At 36.8% G+C, this 19,194-nt stretch overlaps 2 protein-coding genes across 8 annotated transcripts in view; one reads left to right on the top strand and one right to left on the bottom strand.

The window, feature by feature from the left end:
* Leash (leash) overlaps positions 1-19,194 on the bottom strand; it is a 75,081-nt gene that overhangs the window by 36,958 nt on the left and 18,929 nt on the right. The gene's annotated exons all lie outside the window — the stretch shown is intronic.
* LOC141394772 (GTP:AMP phosphotransferase AK3, mitochondrial-like) overlaps positions 1-19,194 on the top strand; it is a 49,101-nt gene that overhangs the window by 28,298 nt on the left and 1,609 nt on the right. The window contains exon 1 of one of the 6 annotated variants that reach the window (XM_073969720.1): positions 13,486-13,604. The exons of 2 other annotated variants lie outside the window; for them this stretch is intronic. The gene's annotated coding sequence lies outside the window, so the exon portion shown is untranslated. Of the gene's footprint in view, positions 1-13,485; positions 13,794-19,194 lie in introns of those variants that run through there. 3 more of the 6 variants (XM_073969713.1, XM_073969731.1, XM_073969742.1) reach the window with 3 other exon arrangements.

Consider the following 19,194-nt stretch of genomic DNA (forward strand, 5'->3'; position numbering starts at 1 on the left):
TCGCACCCTTCTAGGACAAATTTCCAAAAACTCAGCCTTATCGGGCACCTTCGCCACAAGTCTAACCCTCACCCAAATTTTCAAGATTCTAGCTTCAGCCGTTTCGTCTGAGCGTTGATTATTAGGCGGTCAGCCACACAAATTTGACAATTTTTAGTACATTTTAGTGCTTTTCGCACCCTTGTAGGACGAATTTCCAAAAACCCAGCCTTATCGAGCACCTTCGCCCCAAGACTAATCCTCACCCAAAATTTGGGAATTCTAGCTTCAGCCGTTTCGTCTGGGCGTTGATTCTTAGTTGGCCCCCCACACAAATTTGACCATTTTTAGTACATTTTAGTACTTTTCGCACCCTTGTAGGACGAATTTCCAAAAACCCAGCCTTATCGAGCACCTTCGCCCCAAGACTAATCCTCACCCAAAATTTGGGAATTCTAGCTTCAGCCGTTTCGTCTGGGCGTTGATTCTTAGTCGCCCCCCACACAAATTTGACCATTTTTAGTACATTTTAGTGCTTTTCGCACCCTTGTAGGACGAATTTCCAAAAACCCAGCCTTATCGAGCACCTTCGCCCCTAGACTAATCCTCACCCAAAATTTGGGAATTCTAGCTTCAGCCGTTTCGTCTGAGCGTTGATTCTTAGTCACCCCCCACACAAATTTGACCATTTTTAGTACATTTTAGTACTTTTCGTACCCTTCTAGGACGAATTTCCAAAAACCCATCCTTATCGAGCACCTTTGCCTCAAGACTAATCCTCACACAAAATTTGGGGATTCTAGCTTCAGCCGTTTCGTCAGGGCGTTGTAGATCACATCATCACTTTACTCTTTTATATATATAGATTTATTCCTCATTAAATATATGTCCTTAATATACATCGAAAAGAGAAATAAAAATATAAAATGTCGTATGGAATTTGACACTGACATTACACAGCCCAGTTCATTCAGCTGGGTATTGACGTTACCTTATTTTGTTCTACCATGCTGTAAATTATTGTACCATGACTACTACATATAAACCCACCGGTCAAAAAGAAAAACAAACCCCCAATTTGATGGCAACTCCAAACAATCATTCACAATAATACATTCTAATGAAAGACTTCATTCATTTTTCTCTCCATAAAAACTTCATTCATTCATAAAAGTATAAATCACATTCACAATCAGGGCTGCCAGATTATTTTTATGAAAAAAAAAATAATAATATTAAGGGCCATTATTACATGTGTTCTTTTACTATCTGATGGATTTGAAAATGCAAAAAAACAGTTTGGAGGCATTAAAAATATAATTTTTATATTAAAAGTTAATCACAAGAAGCTCCTCTTTGAAATTCCACCATCACTTTTAACTTTAAGTTAGCCGGAACGCTACAAATCTGTTCGGTAAATCTAAACTATAACAAATGAATACTTATACCCCCAGTTTATGTATTTCGAAACGAAAATGTGTGCGCATGAAACACACCCAAACTTTAGTTTTTGAAATATTATTGCCTTTGCTTTTACTTCAAAACAATAGTTTTTCTTGCGCATTCATTTTCTTATCGACATACATGAACAGGCTGATAATAATGGGGGTAAGACACATAAAATTGATATTCATGTTATTAAACCTTTTATTAAACTTCAAATTAGTCCATTTTTTTTTTAGTTTTATTTATTTTGTTATTATAGTCTTGTGCCAGACTATGAAAATTTTCATGAAAATTTTTTGAGCTTATGGGTAAGAAGGGAGAAAGGGAGCTCCTTCACCTCCGCTCTCTCCTAAAAGCTAAAAAATGTTCAGGTGTTATTTTCAGAGTCTGGCACAAGAGATACCCTCAGCATTTATGCTAACGAGGGTATATGCACTTTCATACGGGCAAAATGTGCCTCATCGAAATCATGGTTTTAGACCCCAAGTATGTTTGGACGAAATGTGTTTCAGACAATTTGGAGTCGATTTAGCAATGTTCGTCCGTCCGTCTGTCTGTCTGGCTGGCTGGCTGGAGCGCACGATAACTCTCGAACGGATCAACCGATTCAGGCCAAAATTTGGCTTTCGCAATATTTTGTCCAAACTTAGTTTAAGTTCGAAGATGGGTTATATCGGTCCACTCCTTCCGGTACCTCCCCCACAAAAGTTCGATAATGTTCAGAAAATTTTTATAGAATAATTAATATGGTAGTTCGATTTGTATATCGTTTAACACCCGTTAAAGGTAGTGAGCTAACATTTGCCGCGCGTTCACCCATAAGAACGTTAAAAACTTGGGTTTGGCGTCGGGTTAGTAACCCTCCCCTAGAAAAAACAGCCTACTATGAAAAAACGAAAGAAAAGAAAAACAAACCCCTCTAAAGTTGACGAACCCCGCAAACGTTTTAAGGACCATGATCTGCGAATCTGCACCTGGAATGTTCACACTCTGTATAAAGAAGGTGCAGTTTACGCATTGGCAGATGTACTTGAAAAGTACAAGGCCGATATTACTGCCATACAGTAATATTTGCGCTCATGCTCCCACTGAAGAAAAGGACGAGCAGACCAAAGATATTTTAGAAGAAACATATGACCGTTGCCCTGCCCATGACATTAAAATCATTCTAGGCGATTTTTATGCCAAAATTGGAAAGGAGAATATCTTTGGCCCCACAGTCGGGAAATTCAGTCTACACAGTGAAACATCTGACAATGGTATGAGGCTGATAGACTTTGCAGCTGCAAAAAACATGGTAGTTAGCAGTACCAGATTTAATCATCTCGATATTCATAAGGGCAGGTCTCCAGATCAGAAAACAAGAAATCAAATTGATCATGTTGTGATAGATGGAAGACATTCATCGAGCGTGTTGGATGTACGATCGTTCCGAGGCGCAAAAATTGATTCGGACCGCTACCTTGTTGCAGCAAAGGTACGCACCCGCTTAAACGTAGCAAACAAAGTACGAATAGACACAACACGAAAGTTAGACATCGGTAAGCTGCAATCACAACAGATAGCCACAGCATATTCCACTCAACTAGCCCAATTGCTTAATCAAAGCACTCCTCATCCCGATTACATATCAGCGCAATGACAAAGCATTGCCCACTCCATGCAAACAGCCGCAAAATCAGTACGTGGATACCAGAGACCTCCACCAAGGAATCCATGGTATGATCAGGAGTGTCGTGCTGCCACCGAAGAGAAAAATGCGGCATATAGGGCTACTTTACAATCCGTAGCAACGCGTAGCGCACGAGAGAGATACAGGAAGAAAAGGAGAGAGGAGAAACGTCTTTTCCGCAGGAAAAAGAGAGAGATGGAAAAGCGGGAGTGTGAAAAAATCGAGATGTACAGGAGCCAGAATGAAGTCCGAAAATTCTACCAAAGAGTCAAGCATCAAACTGATGGCTTTGGTACTTAGGATATGGAAAGAACATTTTTCAAATCTGTTGGTATCCAATAGCAGCGAAGACGACGAAGATACCACAGTCCCAATCCCAGAAGATGGTATTGAATGTATACCGCCCAGCCAAGATGAGGTAAAGACAGCAATAAATCGGCTGAAGAATAATAAGGCAACAGGAACCGATGGCTTACCAGCCGAGCTGTTCAAAACCGGAGGCGACACGCTGATATGATGTATTCATCAGCTAGTTAGCACCATCTGACAGGAAGAACGAGTACCCGACGATTGGAACCTGAGTATCCTGTGCCCCGTTCACAAGAAGGGAGATAAAACTGTATGCTCTAACTATAGGGGCATAAGTCTACTCCCTATTGCCTACAAGATCGTGTCAGGGATATTGTGCGAACGACCAAAGCCTATGGTCAACGAGATAATTGGACCATACCAATGCGGCTTTAGACCTGGCAAGTCCACCATTGACCAGATATTTACCCTGCGGCAAATCCTGGAGAAGACCCAAGAGATGCAGATCGACACCTACCACCTTTTTGTCGATAATAAAGCAGCCTTCGACAGCCCGCGTCGTTCAAAGGTATTCCAAGCCATGTCTGAATTTGGTATCCCCGCAAAGCTCATCCGGCTTTGTAAAATGATTTTAACTGACACGAGGTCCTCAGTTAAAATAGGAAAGAACCTCTCCGAAGAGTTTGGTACCAAAAGAGGTTTCAGCCTTTCGTGTGATATCTTCAACATCCTGCTGAAAAAGGTTATACGAGAGGCAAACGTCAAAAGAAGTGGCACAATCTACACCAATGGCCACATGTTACTTGCTTATGCTGATGATATAGACATCATGGGCCGATCAGTAAAAGAAGTAACTGATACCTTTATGAAGGTCGAAGGAGAATCTGCTAAAGTGGGTCTGGCGGTAAACGGTGAGAAGACCAAATTGATGGTGTCGACGCGCAAAGTGTCCATTGAGCTCGGACCGACTGTGGAAGTTGGTTCCTATAATATTGAGGTAGTAAAAGACTTCGTCTACCTCGGCACCTCCGTAAACACAACAAACGACATCAGTTGTGAAATAAAAAGAAGAATTGTATTGGCCAACAGATGCTACTTTGGTTTAAGTCAGCAGTTTAAAAACAAAGCCACATCTCGTCAAACAAAAATAACGCTCTACAAAACACTGATACTACCCGTGCTGATGTATGGCGCAAGCAGACATATCAGTGCTTGGTGTGTTTGAGAGAAAAATTCTTCGAAAGATCTACGGACCAATCTGCGTTGACGGTGAATATCGACGTCGCATGAACCACGAGCTGTATCTGCTATACAACGACATCAATATAGTTAAACGTATCGAGATGCAGCGATTGCGTTGGCTAGGCCATATCATAAGAATGAGCGATGATGAATCCGCTAAAAAGGCGTATAAATACGGACCGCTTGGCGGTGCACGCAGAATTGGCAGGCCAAGGAATAGATGGCGCAAACAAGTGGATGATGAGATGAAAAGGCGCGGCATTCCAGAGTGCGAAGCAACAAATAGAGAAATGGAGATCTTTTCTTAGTTCGGCCTATGGAACAAATGTTCTGTAATGGGCCAGCTAAGTAAGTAAGTTAAATTGTAGAGATCATGTCTCCAGTTATACTTTGCGGTTTTTGGAACTTCTGTTTCAGTCGTATATAGATGTTCGTGTTATGTCATGCTTTTATAAAATTATTAAAAACGGTTGACGGGAATTACTCTGTTCAAAGTCCATATTCTCAAGATTCTTACGCAATCTAGAAATCTCACTCCCTCGCTTTTGGTCCGCTATCTATGATCGATCATTCCTTGTTAGAGTAGCAAGGCTTAGGAATCACCTGCTTCATAACTTGCGAAGTTTTGCATATTCACTCAATACATTTAAACGTAATTATATCATGTGCTTAAATACGTAGCCCAGTGCCTGTAGTACTTGCATTATTATTAACATGGGATTTTAATGCATTACCTTTCATTCTTTTTTGGCTGGGGAGCTGTTTTTCTAGTTTCTTTTTTTCTTTTAATTTTTGTCATTATTTTTGCAAACTATGTATATTTTTTTATTTTTGTCTAATGTTATCTGAGTCATGGATTAATCAGCGAGCAATTTTGTATTTATTTGTAATGCGGCGCACTTTGGTCTTAAAGACTTTTTGCATTACTATGTATGAATAATAAATAAAATAAATAAATAAATTACAATATTATGAGAAATCTCATCAACTGAAAAAAATCCACTTTATTTTAACTGTGGATGACTTCTGAATTTGTGATTTGACTTCTGAATTTAATAGTACAGACCTCCTGGAGGTGAACATACATATGTGGACATTTTTTAAAAGTTTAAATATATTTCAAAAATGTTTGTAAAAAATAATTTTCAATATATACAAAAACATTGATTTTATTACGCTAACTTTACACATTTCTTCGTTCTTCTTGTACATATTATGAAAGTACTCACTAACAGCTTCCAGATTCATAATAACTTTGGTCTCACTTCTGTATATTTATGCAGCAACACAATACAACAAAAATTGTATATTTTACAGCACAAAGTCTGTTTTATTTTTACATAAAGTGTCAACTTTGGTACTGCGCCAATCAACGAAAACTATGCGTATTTACAAAAACTAATTATTTTCGGTTGATTTGAAGTGTTTTTACTATTCTGCGCAAAAACAAATTAAAATTTTGAAACTTCAAAACTTCATACGCGTTGCTAGATTGTGGAACTATCTACCTATTGAATTGAAGGTATTTTCTCAATCTAATAATGCTTTTAGGTTAAAACTTTTGCACCATTTTCGGAATCCTAATAATAATCACACATTATGATCCCGTTATCATATCGATTTCCTGTAGTTTGTAGTCTTTACTTACTGTTATGATGCTGGCATGCAATATCTCATAGAGATACTTGCATTTTAGTTAATTGCTATGTTTTTTGACTATGTTTGATTTATGGAGATTGGTTTTGGACATACTACTGTCGACAGTTTTGTAACTTGCTTATTGTTGCTTGTTATGGTCTTCCATTCCTTATGATTTTTGTAGTTTTGGTTGGGGAGCCATTTATTACTGTTTTTATTGAGATTTGCTCTTAATTATTATAAGTTTCTACTTAGGTTGTAAAAATTTTTGTTAATACTATTTATTGGCCTTGGAGGCTTTAGTATTAAAAATGAATTGAAAAAATAAAATAAATACATAAATAAATAAAATAAATAGTTTTGGCCAAAACATTCCTGCTTGAAACCATAGTGCAATGGCATGACATGCAAAATGCCATGACAATGCAATGACAATGAATTCGTGAAAACGTTTTTCACTCCCTTGTAAATTTCATCGGTGATTCACCCGAATTTTCATCGATGCCATGCCACTTGCACCCATGATTCAACTCATGATTTGTCATCGAACATTTTGCTGAGTGTATTTTTACTTTTTATGTAAATTGGGTTTTCAAAATGTAATAGGGTCTACTCATGAAATTTAAAAATTTGAAATTTTCATCCAGAAAATACTTCGTTTCATTTCAAACGTGTAATAAAAAGGACCCACGACAGTTCTAAATGCTTTATATCAAGGCCTATAGAAGGTCGGCCATTCAGAGTTCTGTTAACAACTTTTGATAACAAACATAATAGATTTTATATTATTGTGATTTGAGTTTCTTTGTATTTTAAATCACAATAATGTTTTTGACAACAAACATAAAGCTGTGTACACATTGTCAGTTTTGAATGTCGATATTTCGCAATTATCGATATCTGTCAAACCGTCCAGCAACCACAAAACATTTTGCGGTTGCATGATGAATGACAAAAATGAACGGCCATACTAGCAAGCAACAACAAAGCTGTCATTCAAAACAGACAATGTGTACCCAGCTTAACAATCAGGTGGGCTTAGTGCAATGATGAACACGAAGAGAGCATTTGTATGGTGAATCGAACGAAAACGTAAAGGCGAGTGCTCATCTTGTTCATCTATGGCTTAGTGTCCAACTCATTGTGGAATAAGAAGGTGTTACATCAAATCATACCAAACGTCAAAATTGTTCACAATAACGCATTACTGTGAATTGCTTGTTTACCTTCTGTATGTGATTTTATTCCCAATAGTGCATTTTGACATCTAGTGTGATAATCAGCTGTTTTCCCGTTGTACCTGTATTATTGTTCTTTATATTTATATTTACATTTTGATTCAAATTTGTTCTTTGTCCCAATTTACATTAGGCGAGTTTACTTGCGGCAATTGTCAGTTTGATGGAGAGAGAGGTGAGGCATATGGTAACCCTTTGCCTCTCAGCCCCCTCTCTCACCTACAAACTGACAATTGCCGCAAGTAAACTCGCCTAATGTAAATTGGGACTTTCCTGAAAAAATTTTAAGAACGACCCTACTGTTCAATGTTTTCTTTGACATTAAATTTTCAATAACAACAATGTTGTTTTTGTAAATTTGTTAGTTGTTGTAATTCATATGTATATAAATGTGCGTTATATAATTGTGCATTGCAGGATAATCAATACACCTGGCACTTAATTCTACCTGTAAATTATTGTACCATGACAACTATAACCCCACCGGTCAAAAGAAAAACAAACCCCCATATTTGATGGCAACTCCAAACAATCATTCACAATAATACATTCTAATGAAAGACTTCATTCATTTTTCTCTCCATAAAAACTTCATTCATTCACAAAAGTATAAATCACATTCACAATCAGGGCTGCCAGATTATTTTTATGAAAAATCGTCAAAATGACGATTTTTAAAATAAAATTTTTTTATTAAAAGACGGAGATATACATACCCTCAGCCTATATAAATCGAAACACTATTTTTCCCAAAAAAAAATGTATTTAGGGGGTTTTGGAATTACGGGGAACATGAAACGACAAAAATGTGGATTAGGATTAAAGTTCAAAAGTGTTGCGGAGGAGGTACTTAAAGGAATGGACCGACATTGTCCATTATGGAAGTGGATTTTATTTTGGGTGTTATATCTTTTCGATAGATATCGCGCCCACTAGTCATTTCAGTTTGGACCAGTATGCCAGGAAGCATGGACTTGTCCACGGAAAACATAATATCACTGCAAACAGAACCGCAACGAACAGCATCGGTATAAATTTTCACAGGATCTTCGATCAGACCCTAAACCGCACTTAGACGCAAATGTTGAACTTTTTTTGTAGGGGAAGTAGCCTAAGAAGAGAACCGATATTGGCCCATATCGGTTCACTTATTAGGCTACTAAATTTAGACAAAATATTAGAAGATCCAAAGTTTGGACAAAATTGGTTGCCCCGTTAAATAGATATCGTGCATAACATTTTAGTGACATTTTTATACCCTACACCACACTCTGGTAAGGGGTATTATGTGTTAGTGCATTCGTTTGTAACATGCATAAGGAAAAGAGATAGACCCATAGTTCCTTCTAGGTATATGCATAGAATCACTTTCTGAGTGGATTTATGCATGTCCGTCCGTCCGTTCGCAACGTACAAGTCGCATTTGTTGTCCGATTTGGCTGAAAATTTGGCCAGATCATTTTTTAGCCGTCGGAAGAACGCTATTGCTTTTGGTGAAAATCGGTTCAGATTTGGATATAGCTCCCATATATATTTTCGTCCGATTTGAGGTATTTGATGCACCAAACACGCTATATCTGTCCAATTTTGATGAAATTTGGAATTTATGACGGAATTAGGTCTATAAATAAATGTACCAAATTATATCGAAATCGGTTCAGATTTGAATATAGCTCCGATATATATTTTCGTCCGATTTGAGGTATTTGATGCACCAAACACGCTATATCTGTCCAATTTTGATGAAATTTGGCATGTGTAACTGAATTCGGTCTTAAAATAAATGTGCCAAACTACATCGAAATCGACTCAGATTTGGATATAGCTCCCATATATATTTTCGGCCGATATGACGTATTTGCTGCACCAAACACGCTATTTACGTCCAATTTTCATGAAATTTGGAATGTGTTACTGAATTTGGTCTAGAAATAAGTGTACCAACTTATATCGAAATCGGTTCAGATTTGGATATAGCTCCTATGTATATTTTCGCCCGATTTGTCAAATTTTGATGAAATTTGGAATGTGTGACGGAATTTTCTCTAGTAATAAGAAAATATAGAAATCAGTTCAAATTGATATATATCTCCTGTATTTTACATATTCACAGTGGTGTAGGGTATCATATAGTCGGCCCCGCCCGACTATGATCCTTTCCTTACTGGTTTATACATTGGGTAGTACCAGAAGTTGTGCACCGGTATTGCACCTCTTCGAACTGAAACTAAGTTTGGACAAAATATGATGAAGGCCAAATTTTGAACCAAATCGGTTTATTACTTCGAGAGCACGTCCAGCCACTACATATGGTGACATAGAGGGTTCTACAACTTTTGGGCTGTTTTCTCAAGAAGTATGGACTTGCCGCTGAAAAAAAACTTGAAACTTGAAGCAGCGAATGCAAGTTACTTCAACAAAAATCAAAGTGATCCGAGAGCAGGTCTTAAAGTAAACTTATCTGAAATTTTGTGTGCGAGTTACCTGAAGGAGTCGATAAATTTAGTCCATATTCGAACCTGGTCTTTATCTGGTAGATATATTAGGATGTGTAAAGTATGAACATCCTCCTGTAGAGACCAGCAAGGTAATTTGGTAACTGATACAGATAGTGTACTCAGGATATGGAAAGAACGTTTTACAAAACTGTTGGTATAGCAGCGAAGATACCACAGTCCCAATCCCAGAAGATGGTATTGAATGTTTACCACCCGGCCAAGATGAGGTAAAGACAGCAATAAACCGGCTGAAGAATAATAAGGCAGCAGGAGCTGATGGCCTACCAGCCGAGCTGTTTAAAACCGGAGGCGACACGCTGATAAGGTGTATTCATCAGCTAGTTAGCACCATCTGGCAGGAAGAACGAGTACCCGACGATTGGAACCTGAGTATCCTGTGCCCCGTCCACAAGAAGGGAGATAAGACTGTATGCTCTAACTATAGGGGCATAAGTCTGCTCCCTATTGCCTACAAGATCGTGTCAGGGATATTGTGCGAACGACTAAAGCCTATGGTCAACGAGATAATTGGACCATACCAATGCGGCTTTAGACCTGGCAAGTCCACCATTGACCAGATATTTACCCAACGGCAAATCCTGAAGAAGACCCAAGAGATGCAGATCGACACCTACCACCTTTTTGTCGATTATAAAGCAGCCTTCGACAGCCCGCTACGTTCAAAGGTATTCCAAGCCATGTCTGAATTTGGTATCCCCGCAAAGCTCATTCGGATTTGTAAAATGACTTTAACTGACACGAGGTCCTCAGTTAAAATAGGAAAGAACCTCTCCGAAGAGTTTGGTACCAAAAGAGGTTTCAGACAAGGAGACAGCCTTTCGTGTGACCTCTTCAACATCCTGCTGGAAAAGGTTATACGAGAGGCAAACGTCAAAAGAAGTGGCACAATCTACACCAATGGCCACATGTTACTTGCTTATGCTGATGATATAGACATCATGGGCCGATCAGTAAAAGAAGTAGCATATACCTTAATGAAGGTCGATGGAGAATCTGCTAAAGTAGGTCTGGCGGTAAACGGCGAGAAGACCAAGTTGATGGTGTCGACGCGCAATGCGTCAATTGAGATCGGACCAACTGTTGAAGTTGGTTCCTATAATTTTGAGATAGTAAAAGACTTCGTATACCTCGGCACCGCCGTAAACACAACAAACGACATCAGTTGTGAAATAAAAGGAAGAATTGTATTGGCCAACAGATGCTACTTTGGCTTAAGTAAGCACTTTAAAAACAGAGCCACAACTCGTCAAACAAAAATAACGCTTTACAAAACACTGATACTACCCGTGCTGATGTATGGTTCCGTAGCCTGGGTACTTGCGCAAGCAGACATGGCAGTGCTTGGTGTGTTTGAGAGAAAAAATCTTCGAATGATCTACGGACCAATCTGCGTTGACGGTGAATATCGACGTCGCATGAACCACGAGCTGTATCTGCTATACAACGACATCAATATTGTTAAACGTATCGAGATGCAGCGATTGCGTTGGCTAGGCCATATCATAAGAATGAGCGATGATGAATCCGCTAAAAATGCGTATAAATACGGACCGCTTGGCGGTGCACGCAGAATTGGCAGGCCAAGGAATAGGTGGCGCAAACAAGTGGATGATGAGATGAAAAGGCGCGGTATTCCAGAGTGCGAAGCAACAAATAGAGAGAACTGGAGATCTTTTCTTAGTTCGGCCTATGGAACAAATGTTCTGTAATGGGCCAGCTAAGTAAGTAAAGTATGGACCAAATCGGTCACTCGCTTCAAGAGTTATCATATATGCACAATTTTTCCGAACATTTTTGAAATTTTGTGGGGGAGGTACCTGAAGATGTGGACCGATATGGCTTATCTTCGAACTTAAACTAATTTTGTGAGGAAGTATGGACTTGCCCCTGATGAAACTTGTACCGTCATATGGGGGGCTGTGAATACAAGTTGTTACAACAAAAATCAAAGCGATTCGAGAGCTGATCCTAAACTACACTTTTCCGAAATTTTGTGTGGGAGGTACCCGAAGGAGTGGACCGATTGAGTCCATATTGGAACCTCATCTAAGTCTGGTAGAAATTTCAGGATGTGCAAAGCATGGACTAAATCGGTTACTTCGTTCAATAGTTATTGTGCGCACAAATTTTCCGAACATTTCCGAACTTTTGTGTGGGAGGTACCCGAAGGAGTGGACCGATGTGGTCCATCTTCGAACTTAATACCCTAGACAGACGGCAGCGTTAATTTGCATTAACTGGCTTTATTCAAATTAATTCGTGCCACATTTTTAATGCGCAAAATCAAATGGAATTTAAACTGAATTTGGTATTTCAATATGGCAATAATGTAGAAGAGATCCCATATTCATGTAAGGGAGATGGCATATTCATGCTCTGAGACAGGTATCGGCACTAATACAAACGCATTGTTTTCGGTCTCACGCATACGACTCTCTCTCGCTCTTCTCCACAAACAGCGTGTGTGTTAATACATTGCTAAAATTAAAAATCATTGAAACAAGCGACAATAGAACCTTCTTCATTGACTTCTGAACGAAGACTGAGTGGTGGTTGTTCTGTTGTTATTCTCATCAAGAGCACTTGTGCCCCTTTTTGCCGGAAGCAAACAATAACAAAACAGTCGTTTACCAGCAATCAGCTGTTTCGTAAATGCAGAAACTGTTGTCTGTCATGGTAAAATTAAATGCAGTTGTTAATGCAAATTAACGCTGCCGTCTGTCTAGGGCATTGGTGCTAGGCTCCTTACGGTAGCGTAGAAACAAACCACATGTATTCTCTCTTTTTTCTGATTTGCCATTGCTTAGCAATGGGGAGAGTGTCTTACCACTACTAAGATACCAACTATTCTGAACAGCCCTGGTCTAGGGTATAAACTAAGTTTAGGCAAAATATTACAATACCCAAAATTTGTTTCGAATTGGCTGATCCGTTCGAGAGTTATCGTGCACAGCCAGTCAGACATACAGACGGAAGGACATTGCTAAATCGACTCCAAATTGTCTGAAACACATCTCGTCCAAACATACTTGGGGTCTAAAACATTATTTCGATGAGGCACATTTTGTATGAAAGTGTATATACCCTCGTTACCATAAATTCTGAGGGTATAAAAATCGCCATTTTTTTGGGTAAAAAATCGTCAAATCGTCATTTAGCTATTTTTGACCAAAAAATCGTCAAAATGACTATAAATCGTGAAATCTGGCAGCCAAAAAATAAATATTGTGAATCACAATATTATTTATTTTTTGGCAAATCTCTCACCCGATTGGGGAAAGAGAAAGAAACAAGGAGAGTTTTAGATAAACGCAAAACATGTATCTTTCTCCCGAATAAACAAGTATTTCATACTGACTCCAACAAGAACAACAATAGGCAAAATTCCCCCACATTCCCCACATTATAAGTGAACTGTGGTGGAGAAATAAAAGACAGAGCGTAAAAACTTGGGAGCAGGCAAAATACCGTGTCAGTAGTTTCCGTAGTGGTATTGACATTAGACGCGTAGTTGTTAAACATTTAAATTTTGGCAAAAGAAAAACATAACAAATAAAAAAGGTTTGCGTGTGTCATCCATCGTATTTATAAATAGAACATGTAACCAACCAACTTAGAAAGTACAAAACAAACACATTTTATTCAAAAAATTTACACAATAAACTAGTTTTAAATTTGGATCGAAAGGAAATGTGTGGAAGGAAGCAAATGACAAGTGGCAAATCAAAATCATTGCTAGGAATACTACAGGTATAAAGTGTTGGGTGGTTGGTTTTGTTGCGGGAAAAAACATTAGTAATTAATATTATCTGGTAGTGTGAGGAATCCGTATATTTTCCAAAAAGACAGTGACAGAGTTTCATTGTTTTATCAATTAATATTAATTAATTTCTTTCTTTTTTATCAAAGTTCTATTAATATCAATTTGTTGGTATCATAGATTTTTTATTCGCGTTTTTATTTTTTGTTTTCGCACTTTCCTGTTTGGACTTTGAGCTCGCTCACTCTCTTGTTTGCTAACAAGAACAGCTTGTGTGAATGATTGCAAAGCAAAAAGCTGGGTGGGTGAGGGAAAGGCACTCTATGGTTGGTAATAACATGTTTAAGCCTTCTTTGCATATAAATGGAAATTTCCATCATATCATTAAATCCCCACAAAATATATAAAATGACAAGTTTACTTTAGGTTTATAGTGTCCAGATATCTTTTTCAAGTCCACTGACTGCATAGACAAAAATATATAACTGTTAAAAAAGCAAATGTAAAGACACAGTAAAACGAGCCTGAAGATAAAAATCCGCTGTATGAAAATAAAACGTTAAACAATATTATTTTTTATTTATTTTAAATTTTTTATATTAAAGATTCTCGAGATTTAAAAGTGATAATGAGTTGAAATATCGTTAGTAAACGGGTTTTGTGATTTTTTTAATAATACTTGAAGAAACCCTCGTAAAATATAGAAAATACTAGATGAGGAAATATTTTAAAAAATTATTATTTTGCTCAGATTATACTAAAAATATATACTAAAATTTTTTTAACTATTTTTTCCGTAATTAAGAGCTCGAAATCTATCACCTCCATTGATTTCGTCATGAAAGAAAAAAATCATGCAATAAAGGGTTAAATTAAATATTAACATTAAACATGTTATGGGAACAAGTTAAATATGTATCTATGAAATTTAAATGTGGTAGATAGGGAATGTCAAAACATAAGGTGTTTTCATTAAATAATGTAGGGAAAGTATATATAAAAGTATCTACGGCATGAAAATAAGGTTGATAATGTATCGACGTTATCCATGCAACGTGGATAATGTATTTACATTATACAAACAATGTAGATAATGTATCTATCTTGTACAACTGACATTGTTAATATATTTACATTATCTATATGAGCTAGATAAAGTGTCCATGTTATCCAAATAACATACATTAACCAAATAACTTGGATAATGTATCTACGTTACCCAAATGACGTCGATAATTTACCTACGCCATTCAAACAACGTGGATAACGTATCTACTTTATCCGAATACCGTGGATAATGTATCTACGTTATCCAAATAACGTAGGTAATGTAACTACACCATTCAAACAACGTGGCTAATTTATTTACGTTATCCGCATAACGTGGTTAATGTATCTTTGCCATTCAAACAACGTGGCTAATGTATTTACGTTATCCGCATAACGTAGATAATGTATATATGGCATTCAAACAACGTGGATTATGTATCTACGTTATCCGAATAACGTGGATAATGTATCTTTGTTATTCAAAAAACGTGGCTAATGTATCTACGTTATCCGCATAACGTGGATAATGTATCTGCGCTATCAAAACAACGTAGATAAGGTGTCTACGTTATCCAAATAACGTAGATAATGTATCCCCGCCATTCAAACAACGTGGATTGTGTATCTACGTTATCCGAATACCGTGGATAATGTATTTACGCTATTAAAACGACGTGGATAACCTATATATGTTATCCAAATAACGTAGGTATTGTATCAACGCCATTCAAACAACGTGGATTATGTATCTACGTTATCCGAGTACCGTGGATAATGTATTTACGCTATTAAAACAACGTGGATAACCTATATATGTTATCCAAATAACGTAGATAATGTATCTACGCCATTCAAACAACGTGGATTGTGTATCTAAGTTATCCGAATACCGTGGATAATGTATTTACGCTATTAAAACAATGTGGAAAACGTATCTATGTTATCCAAATAACGTAGATAATGTATCTACGCCATTCAAACTACGTGGATTATGTATCTACGTTATCCGAATACCGTGGATAATGTATTTACGCTATTAAAACAACGTGGATAACGTATCTATGTTATCCAAATAACGTAGATAATGTATCGACGCTATTCAAATAACGTGGCTCATGTATCTACGTTATCGGCATAACGTGGATAATGTATCTGCGCTATCAAAACAACGTGGATAACGTATCTATGTTATCCAAATAACGTAGATAATGTATCTACGGCATTCAAACAACGTGGATAATGTATCTACGTTATCCAAATAGCGGAGATAATGTTTCTACGCTATTAAAACAACGTGGATAACGTGTCTACGTTATCCAAATAACGTAGATAATGTATCTACGCCATTCAAACAATGTGGATTATGTACCTACCTTATCCGAATACCGTGGATAATGTATCTACGCCATTCAAACAACGTGGATTGTGTATCTACGTTATCCGAATACCGTGGATAATGTATCTGCGCTATCAAAACAACGTAGATAACGTGTCTACTTATGCAAATAACGTAGATAATGTACCTACGCCATTCAAACAATGTGGATTATGTATCTACCTTATCCGAATACCGTGGATAATGTATCTACGACATTCAAACAACGTGGATAACGTATCCACGTTATGTAAATAACGTAGATAAGTATCTACGCCATTCAAACAACGTGGATTATGTATCTACGTTATCCAAATACCGTGGATAATGTATCTGCGCCATTCAAACAACGTGGATAACGTATCTACGTTATGCAAATAACGTAGATAATGTATCTACGCCATTCAAACAACGTGGATTGTGTATCTACATTATCCGAATACCGTGGATAATGTATTTACGCTATTAAAACTACGTGGATAACCTATATACGTTATGCAAATAACGTAGATAATGTATCTACGCCATTCAAACAACGTGGATTATGCATCTACGTTATCCGAATACCGTGGATAATGTATCTACGACATTCAAACAACGTGGATTATGTATCTACGTTATCCGAATACCGTGGATAATGTATCTACGCCATTCAAACAACGTGGATTGTGTATCTACGTTATCCGAATACCGTGGATAATGTATTTACGCTATTAAAACAACGTGGATAACGTATCTACGTTATGCAAATAACGTAGATAATGTATCTACGCCATTCAAACAACGTGGATTGTGTATCTACATTATCCGAATACCGTGGATAATGTATTTACGCTATTAAAACTGCGTGGATAACCTATATACGTTATGCAAATAACGTAGATAATGTATCTACGCCATTCAAACAATGTGGATTATGTATCTACGTTATCCGAATACCGTGGATAATGTATCTACGACATTCAAACAACGTGGATAACGTATCCACGTTATGCAAATAACGTAGATAAGTATCTACGCCATTCAAACAACGTGGATTATGTATCTACGTTATCCAAATACCGTGGATAATGTATCTGCGCCATTCAAACAACGTGGATAACGTATCTACGTTATGCAAATAACGTCGATAATGTATCTACGCCATTCAAACAACGTGGATTGTGTATCTACATTATCCGAATACCGTGGATAATGTATTTACGCTATTAAAACTACGTGGATAACCTATATACGTTATACAAATAACGTAGATAATGTATCTACGCCATTCAAACAACGTGGATTATGTATCTACGTTATCCGAATACCGTGGATAATGTATCTACGATATTCAAACAACGTGGATTGTGTATCTACGTTATCCGAATACCGTGGATAATGTATTTACGCTATTAAAACAACGTGGATAACGTATCTATGTTATCCAAATAACGCAGATAATGTATCGACGCCATTCAAACAACGTGGCTAATGTATTTACGTTATCCGCATAACGTGGATAATGTATATGCGCTATCAAAACAACGTGGATAACGTGTCTACGTTATGCAAATAACGTAGATATTGTATCTACGCCATTCAAACAACGTGGATAATGTATCTACGTTATCCGAATACCTTAGATAATATATCTACGTTATCCAAATAGCGGAGATATTGTTTCTACGCTATTAAAACAACGTGGATAACTTATCTAACAAAGTAGATAATGTATCTACGTTATCCATATAACGTGAATAACATTATCAAAATAAATTGGACAATACCGTTATTAAAATAAGGTGGATAGTGTATCAAAAACACCTAGATAATGTGTCTACGGTATCAAAACTGTATCTACCATATCCAATGAGTTTTGAAGGACTGTTGGGCTTTAATCCAGCTGATGTAGGCTATCACATATTCGATTATATCCCACAAAAACATTGTTATACACAACCCCTCAAATAAAAAACAATTTTATGATTTATTTTATATCCAACAAAAATTTTGTTATTAAAGGGGGAATAAGAGTACCGTTGTCTTTAACAAAACATGAAGCAATAGTGCAAAATTCGCACATACTCGTAATCAGAGAAGCTTATCACCTCAGTATTTTTTATACGTATATTTGTGGTACAACAAAATATTGTTTATAACAGCCCTCGGCATACCAATACATACATTTTTTGCGATTGTGTTTGTTTTGAAAAAGAAAAATATTTATAGTTACCCACCATACCAATTATGTCTAATTAATGAAAATTAAAAAAATAATATTTATATTTATTTCTTCAATAAACAGAAGGATAGCTTAGAATAAGAGTACACATTTATAATTTTCAAAAGGGTCGCGTTTCCATCGTTCTACACTTGTTTCGCAAGCATTGAAAAGATTTTTATAGTATTATCTCATGTAAATTTGGTACACTGGGTTGTCTTTTGTCAAAGAATGAATATGTATACCCAACCTACCAGTTGGTGATATTATTCGAATGTTCGCCACAAGTTTCGAAAGCGATATCATTTTCGAACGTTCGGCAAATGTTTTTTTCTTGTGTTTTTCTTTTGTTCGTCAAAAGTTCGAAAACGATATAATTTACGAACATTTGGTGAATGTTTTTTCTTCACAAGAAAAATTGTTTTGGGAAACATTTTTTACTATGGAAATTTTTTTTTTCAAAAAATATTTTTTTCAAATAATTTCGATATAAAAATAAACGATAAGTGCTGATAAAGACAATATCTGGGTAGGTTGCCAAACCCAAGACAACAATGTATATCAGCAGTTACATATCGAGTCGCAAACATAACAAAGAAATAAAAACGGAAAATATATGGTGTGTCTTTTTACTTACTAAATGTTGCTGAAACATTTTTTTCAGCAACTTTTCCTTTATACAACTGTCAAAATTTGAAACATTTGTAATAATTATTACAAATTATCAAGTACGCAGACACACTTATACATAACAGAAACATCA

The sequence above is a fragment of the Musca autumnalis genome, unplaced genomic scaffold (genome assembly GCF_047663935.1).
Source record: "Musca autumnalis isolate F117 unplaced genomic scaffold, ASM4766393v1 scaffold_1, whole genome shotgun sequence".
Taxonomy (NCBI): domain Eukaryota; kingdom Metazoa; phylum Arthropoda; class Insecta; order Diptera; family Muscidae; genus Musca; species Musca autumnalis.